Below are 7432 nucleotides of genomic sequence, written 5' to 3' on the forward strand. Positions count from 1 at the left end.
AGAGGGAAAGGACGAGATGCTATGCTAAACAATGTACAAATCGTTTTTGTTTAAAAGTTTCTTGAAACAACAAGACAAGGTATGCGATCCCTGTCCATAGATAGAGCCTGTCTATAGATAGAGCAAGATGCTCAGAAAGGTTAAGGAAATCTGCAAAGGTCACAATGCTAGTGATAGACACAGTCATGATTATTAATATAAAACATAATTATTTTGCTGACATTTATCAAATACTTACTCTGTACCCAGCACTGCTAAGCCCTTCCCAAGGATTAGCTCATCTATGATGTGCTTATGAAATGTGCTTACAAAGATAGCAATTTTATTATCACTATTTGACAGACGAGAAAACTGATTCAATTCCTGCTCTCATTTTCCAAGCTCTTTGCCACTATGCAGCGGTTCCCAAACTGTGTTCCATGGAGTTCTAAGGGTTCCATGGAATCTTCTTTGGCGCAAAGGATGAAAGACCTAGTCTCATGGCCAAGTTCCTGCCCTGTCTTACACCAAAGCAGCTAAAAAGTGAAAGTGAAGTTGCTCAGTCATGTCTGACTCTTTGTGACCTGTGCACTGTAGCCCACCAAGCTCCTCCATCCATGGGATTCTCCAGGCAAGAATACTGGAGTGGGTTGCTCCAATATCCCTGACCCAGGGATCAAACCCAGGTCTCCCACATTGCAGGCAGACACTTTAACCTCTGCACCACCAGGGAAGCCCAGCTAAGCTTTCATCTATTTTATCTGTTGCTGTTTTTCCATAAGATTTTCTTTAAACAAAGGTTTCCATACCTAGAAATGTTTGAGAATCTCTGAGCTAGAGGCTGTATCAGGCACATAAAATCTAGGATTCTGTGAACGGAATCTCTGATCTTCTTTCGCTAGGGTCATGAAACACTGCTTTCCTGTGTGTGCATTCCAGCCACACAGCGCCAGCTGGCACCACCCAGGCTTCTGTCCTTCAGTCTGTGCTGTACCTATAGCCAGTAAGGTCTGACTCTGGTTGTGGTGCCACGGCCCCGAGCTTGCAAGTGTGTGCGCTCAGCTGCTTCAGTCGAGTCTGACTCTGCAACCCTCTGGACTGTAGCCCGCCAGGCTTCTCTGTCCATGGGATTCTCCAGGCAAGAATACTGGAGTGGGCTGTCATGCCCTTCCAGGGGATCTTCCCGACCCAAGGACTGAACCCGCCTCTCTTACACCTACTGCTCTGGCAGGTGGCTTCTTTACCACTAGCGCCACCTGTGAAGCCCGGCTCTGCGCTTAACCATGCCCAGTTTCCTCTGCAAGATGAAAATCACAAAGGCCAACTGATCCCACCAGGCTTTGGTCTAGAATCATCAAACAGTGCTGGTCGGCACACATCTGGACACAAAGCACTGCCTACTAACACAGCAGCCGTGCGTGCTGGCGGACTGCCTACGGCTCACCTACTTTGCTGCCGTATTTTCACTCAATTACATATTGTCATGGCCTGGGCCATTCAACCAGAGGCCCCAGGCAGCAGACAAATGTTAAACAATTTAAACGAGCAAATAACATTCAAATAAGTGACCCATCTATCCTTCTAGGTCTAATCTGTCCCCAGGGCTTGGGGTCCTTCTTCCACTCTGGGGGTTTTGGGGAGACAGTTGATTTAGTGTCTAACCAAAAAGCCAGGAACGTTTTTGCGAGGCCACACAGCTCAGCGTCCATCACCTGGGAGCTCTAGAGTGGCTTCTCTCCTCAAAGCATCAAAAAAGTCCCCAGCTCACTCTACTCCATCCTCTGTGGCCACCTAAATAGGAAGGAGACCCAAAGAAGGGATATATGTATAAGCATGGATGCTTCGCTTTGCTGTACAGTAGAAACGGACACAGCAATGTAAGGAAACTATACTGATTTTTTAAAGAAGTCCCCACCTGCGTTGCCCTCCTTGTATTACTGGGTAATCACATGTACGGAGATGTATGTGCTTCGCATGTGTGCGCAGCACTTAGTTCCAGCCTTCTAGACATTGTTGCATTACATTCTCTTAATGACAGCTCACATCTCCCGTTCTACTAACGAAGAAACAGAGGCCTGGAGAGGATGAGTCAGCTGCACAATGTCGCACTGCTGGGAAGCCAGGGACCTGAGAGGCCACCAGAAGCATCTGAGTGCTGAGCCGGGGCCCGTAACCACGGCACGATGTGGCCAAGGGTGTCCTGACTGCTCCTCGCCGAGCCGACGTGGCGGTGGGCCGTGGAGTCCGGTCATCCTTCTCTGGGCTTCTCGGGGGCGGGCTCCCAAGGCGGCAAGGGGAAGTGATTCATGTAATACCCCAAGCTTTGAACTCAGGGGGACACATCTTGTAGGACTCTCACGGGGAGGCTTGATAACCCCCAGTGGGTGTTCTTACTCAACAGACCAGGTGGAGTAGTGGTTAGGAGTTCGGTTCCACAGCCAGCTGACCTGAATCCGATCCTGGTACCGATTCTTACCAGCGGCTGAACTTTGGGAAAGTCACCTGGTCTCTCTGTGCCCTGGCTTCCTCATTTGTGAAACGGTGATGAGTTGCTCCCAGAGTAAGGTTATAATGGGGATCAAACGAGTTAATATACACAAAAGACAGAGTACAGTGCCAGCACATAGTAGGTGCTTCATAAGTCGTGTGTGTGTGTGTGTGTGTGCGCACACACACACACGTGCACTCAGTTGCTCAGTCATGTCTGACTCTTTGAGACTCCATAGATGTTACCCGCCAGGCTCCTCTGTCCATGGGATTCTCCCAGCAAGAATACTGGACTGGGTAGCCATTTCCTCCTCCAGGGAATCTTCCCGACCCAGGGATTGAAACCTCATCTCTTGCATCTCCTGCACTGGCAGGTGGATTCTTTACCACCAGCACCGCCTGGGAAGCCCTTGTGAGTCTTACCTATTATCATTAACTCTGTTATACACATGAGGACTGTTAAAACTCCTGGAGGTGGGAGACCCGTGTGCCACACATCTGTGCTCCCTAGCACCTCGTATAGAGTAGATGTTCAGTAAGCATTAATAAGCCTGCTGATACTAACTGACTGCTTGGGTCATTACTAACACTAATAGTATAACTATAGCTACTCTGCAAACCCCCCGTGCCTTTCGTCTCGGTTGATCTCACACCCTCCCTGGGGCAGTGCCTCTGCGGTCATCCCCTCTGTAACGCACGAGCTGGTGGCGGATCATGAGGCAGAAGACGTGACTACGGAACAGGTCAGAGAGGTTCCGAGATTGCCCTAGGCCCGACAGCACAGACCCGCAAACCTGAGGGTATTAGCCAAAACTCAAAGAACCTATAAACAATAATGTGACCCCCTCAGGGACATACAAGGAGGGAGGACCCCCCCCCCAGGAGATGGGGTACGAAGCCTGCAAGGCTCTGCAGGCTGGCTGTGCTGCTATAACATGCAGAGGGGGCAAGCTCTGCCCCAACATATTGCATCTGAGGTCTATGACCCGCTTTGTCTGAGCACGGGAGTCTCTGCCCCCAACGCCCCAAGGAGAGCCATTCCCAGGAACCCTCAGTCTCCACCTTCATGGTTGCGTGTGCCAGGTGCTATCTCTGGCACCCGTGGAGAACTGTCACCTTTGAAGCAGTGAGCTCTGGCTCCCCGGCCTCTCTCTTTCTCCCTCCTTGCTGGCTGCAGTACAAAACCCAGTGCCTTATCGCTTGTCATCACTGACTATCCCTGGCCTGGGGGACCGGGAGAGCCTGTCACCCGGGTAGCCTGGCAGCAGGCCAAGCCAGGCGACACACGGCTGCTCCACACACCCAAGTTTCCTGCCTGTGGTTTCCACCACCACGACCGGGCTGGGTCACATTTCCTGTCCTAACGCACAGGCTGGCATGACGCTGCGTTCCTCCGGGACGCTCTGGCCTTGCCTGCCGCTCAGGTAGCCAGCCTCATCCTACAACGTGTCACCAGGAGCGAAGAGGAACCAGAGCCCTGGGCCCTTGTGGCCGTTCACCCATCTGGACTGCCCCGTCCTCAGAGCGTGGCCCTCCCAGGCACCCTCTCCTGCCGGAGGAGCTTCTTGTCTGCGCAGGTGATGCAGGGCGCCGACGGGGAGACAAGACTGCATGGAACGAATACCTGGGCGTGAGCATCTGCTCTCAGAGCCCAAAGGGTGACGCGCACACTACAGAGAGCAGGGGTCTTCTGGGTCCGGGACAGTCACTGGGAAATGCGTTGGCAATCGTTTGCTAACTGTTCTGACCTCCCTCCTGCCTTCCAATCCTGTCTCCATCTAGAAGCCAGAGGGATCTTATAATACAGTAAGCGTCCTACACAGAAACCTTCAAGATGGAAACTTTCAAAGATGCTGATGTGTGTGACCCTGTATGCCAGCTGCTGTACTGCACTAGCGTACCTTTCAAGGTACTGTGCTGTAAGATTAAAAATTAAATCTTATTAAATCTAATTAAATATGTTTATTTTTGTTTGCTTTTTACATACGTTAAAATGTTTATCTTTTTTAATGTATTATGTGTGTGAAAATATTATAAACCTATGATAGTACAGTACTATACAGCCGATTATGTAAGTTGGCTGCCTAGGCTGATTTTGTTGGACTTAATGAACAAATTGGACTTACGAACGTGCTCTGGGAACAGAACTCATCTGTATGTAGGGAACTTCCCGTATAGATCAGATCAGGTCACACCCCTGTTTCGAGTCCTTCAGTGGGTTTTCCATCTTTTCAGGAAGGGAGACTAGAGTTCTCATTGTGGCCCTTTGGTGTGACACCTGCTTCCTGACCATGTTCGTGTCTCACCCCCGTGAGGCCACACTGAGCTCCCTGCCCCCTCCATGGCTGGCCCGGGGCCTGCAAAGGGCTCTGCAGGACCGAACACCTTCCCCTACACCACCCTAGCACAGCCTCTCACCTGCAAGGTTCTGAAATCTGGGTAAGTACATGGAAACACCCTCTCGTATTTGCTAATTGGTGCCCCAAATCAGCGGTCAATTTTTGAGAGAAAACCATTGTTCCTGGAGTTAACAGAGCAGGAAAGAGCGCCGGGGTTGATCAGATTCGGTTTAAGTCCCAGCTCCGTCACGTGGGTGGTCCTGGGCCACGTGCGCCTTACCTGCTGGAGCTTGTTAGCACCAAGGCCTGCCCACCCAATAACCCATAGGTGCCAGTGCTGGGCCAGCTCTGGCCAAACAACCAACTGTGCAGGGACATAGGCACGCCTGTCAGCAGACAAGCTGTCCAAAGACCAGAAGGCCCACAGCTGCTTCCAGACATGGCCCTGCCCAGCCAAGGGCCAAGACCCGCCAGTGGGCAGGTGCTGGTCCCCCTCCTCCATGGAGCCCACACATGGGCTGCTGACCAGCGGGCTGATATCAGAAGCATGAAAACTACAACCTGCAGCACCAGCCAGACCCTACTCCAGGACCAGCCGGCCCCTGGCTGCCCTGCCCACAAGCAGGTGAATGCAACTTTCTGGATACCCGAGACCAACCTGTGTCAGGAACACACTCCCTGCCCACCCCCCTGACCATACCCCCAGGCCAACAATGATCTGAAGTGAGGTCTGGGAACCCAGGGTCCTACAGCCAGACTCCCCACCAGCAGCCTGGCACCAACCCCAGGGCCTGGCTCCACCTGCCAGGGGGCGAGCAGCAGCCCCAGAGTCTTCAGGACCCTGACTCCCCCTGCCAGCAAGCCAGCACCAGAGCTGGGACCCACTAGGACTCTGAAACCAGCCACCCTGTGATCAGGCCTCGCTGGACAGCAGGAGCCACAAATGACAGGACCTGGCGACCAACCAGACTGCCATGCTAACCAAGTCTACCAAAGCGCCCTTGCAGGCAGCCTGACACCACAGAAGTGCTCACACAGCCCTCTGATGGGGAACAGGGGCATGCCTTGCTGGGACGTACAGGATGCCCCCTACAGAGGCGCCTTCTACAAGGTCGGGAAACAACCCACCTACCACACACATAAAAATGCAAAGAGCAGCTCAGACAAAATGATGTGGCAGAGGAATGCGTCCCAGGCGAAGTGACAAGATAAATCCCAGAAGAACTAAGTGAGGTGGAGACGGGCCGTGCACCCGAGAGAGTTCAGGGCCATACTCGTCAAGATGATGAGGGATTTTCCTGGTGTTCCGACGGTTACGGCTCTGTGTTTCCAGCGCAGGGAGGGCGGGTTTGATCCCTGGTCAGGGAACTAACATCCCACATGGCATATGACACAACCAAAAAGCACACCAGAAAGTCAAACAGTTTTGCAAAAGTCCAGTTAAAAAAAAACAAAAAGATGATCAAAGAACTTGGGAGAAGAATGGGCACACAGAGCGAGAAGTTAGAAGTTTTTAACAAAGAGCAGGAAAATATGAAGAATGACCAAACAGAGATGAATTATAGGGGCTCCCAGAAGGAGAAGATAAAGAGGAAAGGGCCCCAGAAAATATCTGAAGAGATAATAGCTAAAAACCTCCCTAACCTGGGAAAGGAAACAGTTACCCAAGTCCAGGAAGCACAGAGAGTCCCATACAGGATTAACTCGAAGAGGAACATACCGAGACACACTGTAATCAAAATAACAAAAATTAAAGATAAAGAGAGAACACTAAGAGCAACAAAGGAAAAGCCACAAATAACATAGAAGGGAACTCCCATAAGGCTATCATCCGATACTTCAGCAGAAACCCTGAAAGCCAGGAGGGAGTGGCATGATATATTTAACATGATGAAAGGGAAAAACCTCCAACCAAGAATACGCCACCCAGCAAGGCTCTCGTTCAGATTCGATGGAGAAATCCAACGCTTTACAGACAAGCAAAAGCTAAAAGGATTCAGCACCACCAAACCAGCTTTACAACAAATGGTAAAGGAACTTCTCTCTACTGAAAAGAAAAGGCCGCAACCAGAAAACAAGGAAACTGGGTAAGGAAAAAGCTCGCCGGTCAAGGCAAACATACAGTAAAGGTCGGAAATCACCCACACGCATGGCTGGCATGGAGGTTAAAAGACAGAAGCAGTGTCTGTACGTGCAATAAGCAGTTAAGGGATACACGGAACAATTAGGTGTACAAATATGATATCAAAACCAGTGATCGTGAGGGGGGCAGAGTACCAATGCAGGCCACCTAAATTGCATTTGAAATTAAGAGATTAGCAACTCAAAACAGTCACGTGTATATATATATAGCAGTCTATATAAAAACCCCATGGTAACCACAAACCAAAAAATCTATATCACATACACACAAGAAAAAAAAAGGAAAATGCTTAGACATTGTTCAGGGGGAAAGGGGCCACAGACGGTTACAGCCAAACCCTTGTCCTCCAGAGACCAGGAGTTCTAAACCCGAGCTCCAACAGCAGACAGGGTGCCTATTTGCTTTTAGTTAAAAAAAAAAATCACAAAATATCATTGGATCTAAATGGGACCCCGAGGGGGTTAATTACATGGTAGAGAATTGT

Source organism: Ovis canadensis, chromosome 14, assembly GCF_042477335.2.
Source record: "Ovis canadensis isolate MfBH-ARS-UI-01 breed Bighorn chromosome 14, ARS-UI_OviCan_v2, whole genome shotgun sequence".
Classification (NCBI taxonomy): domain Eukaryota; kingdom Metazoa; phylum Chordata; class Mammalia; order Artiodactyla; family Bovidae; genus Ovis; species Ovis canadensis.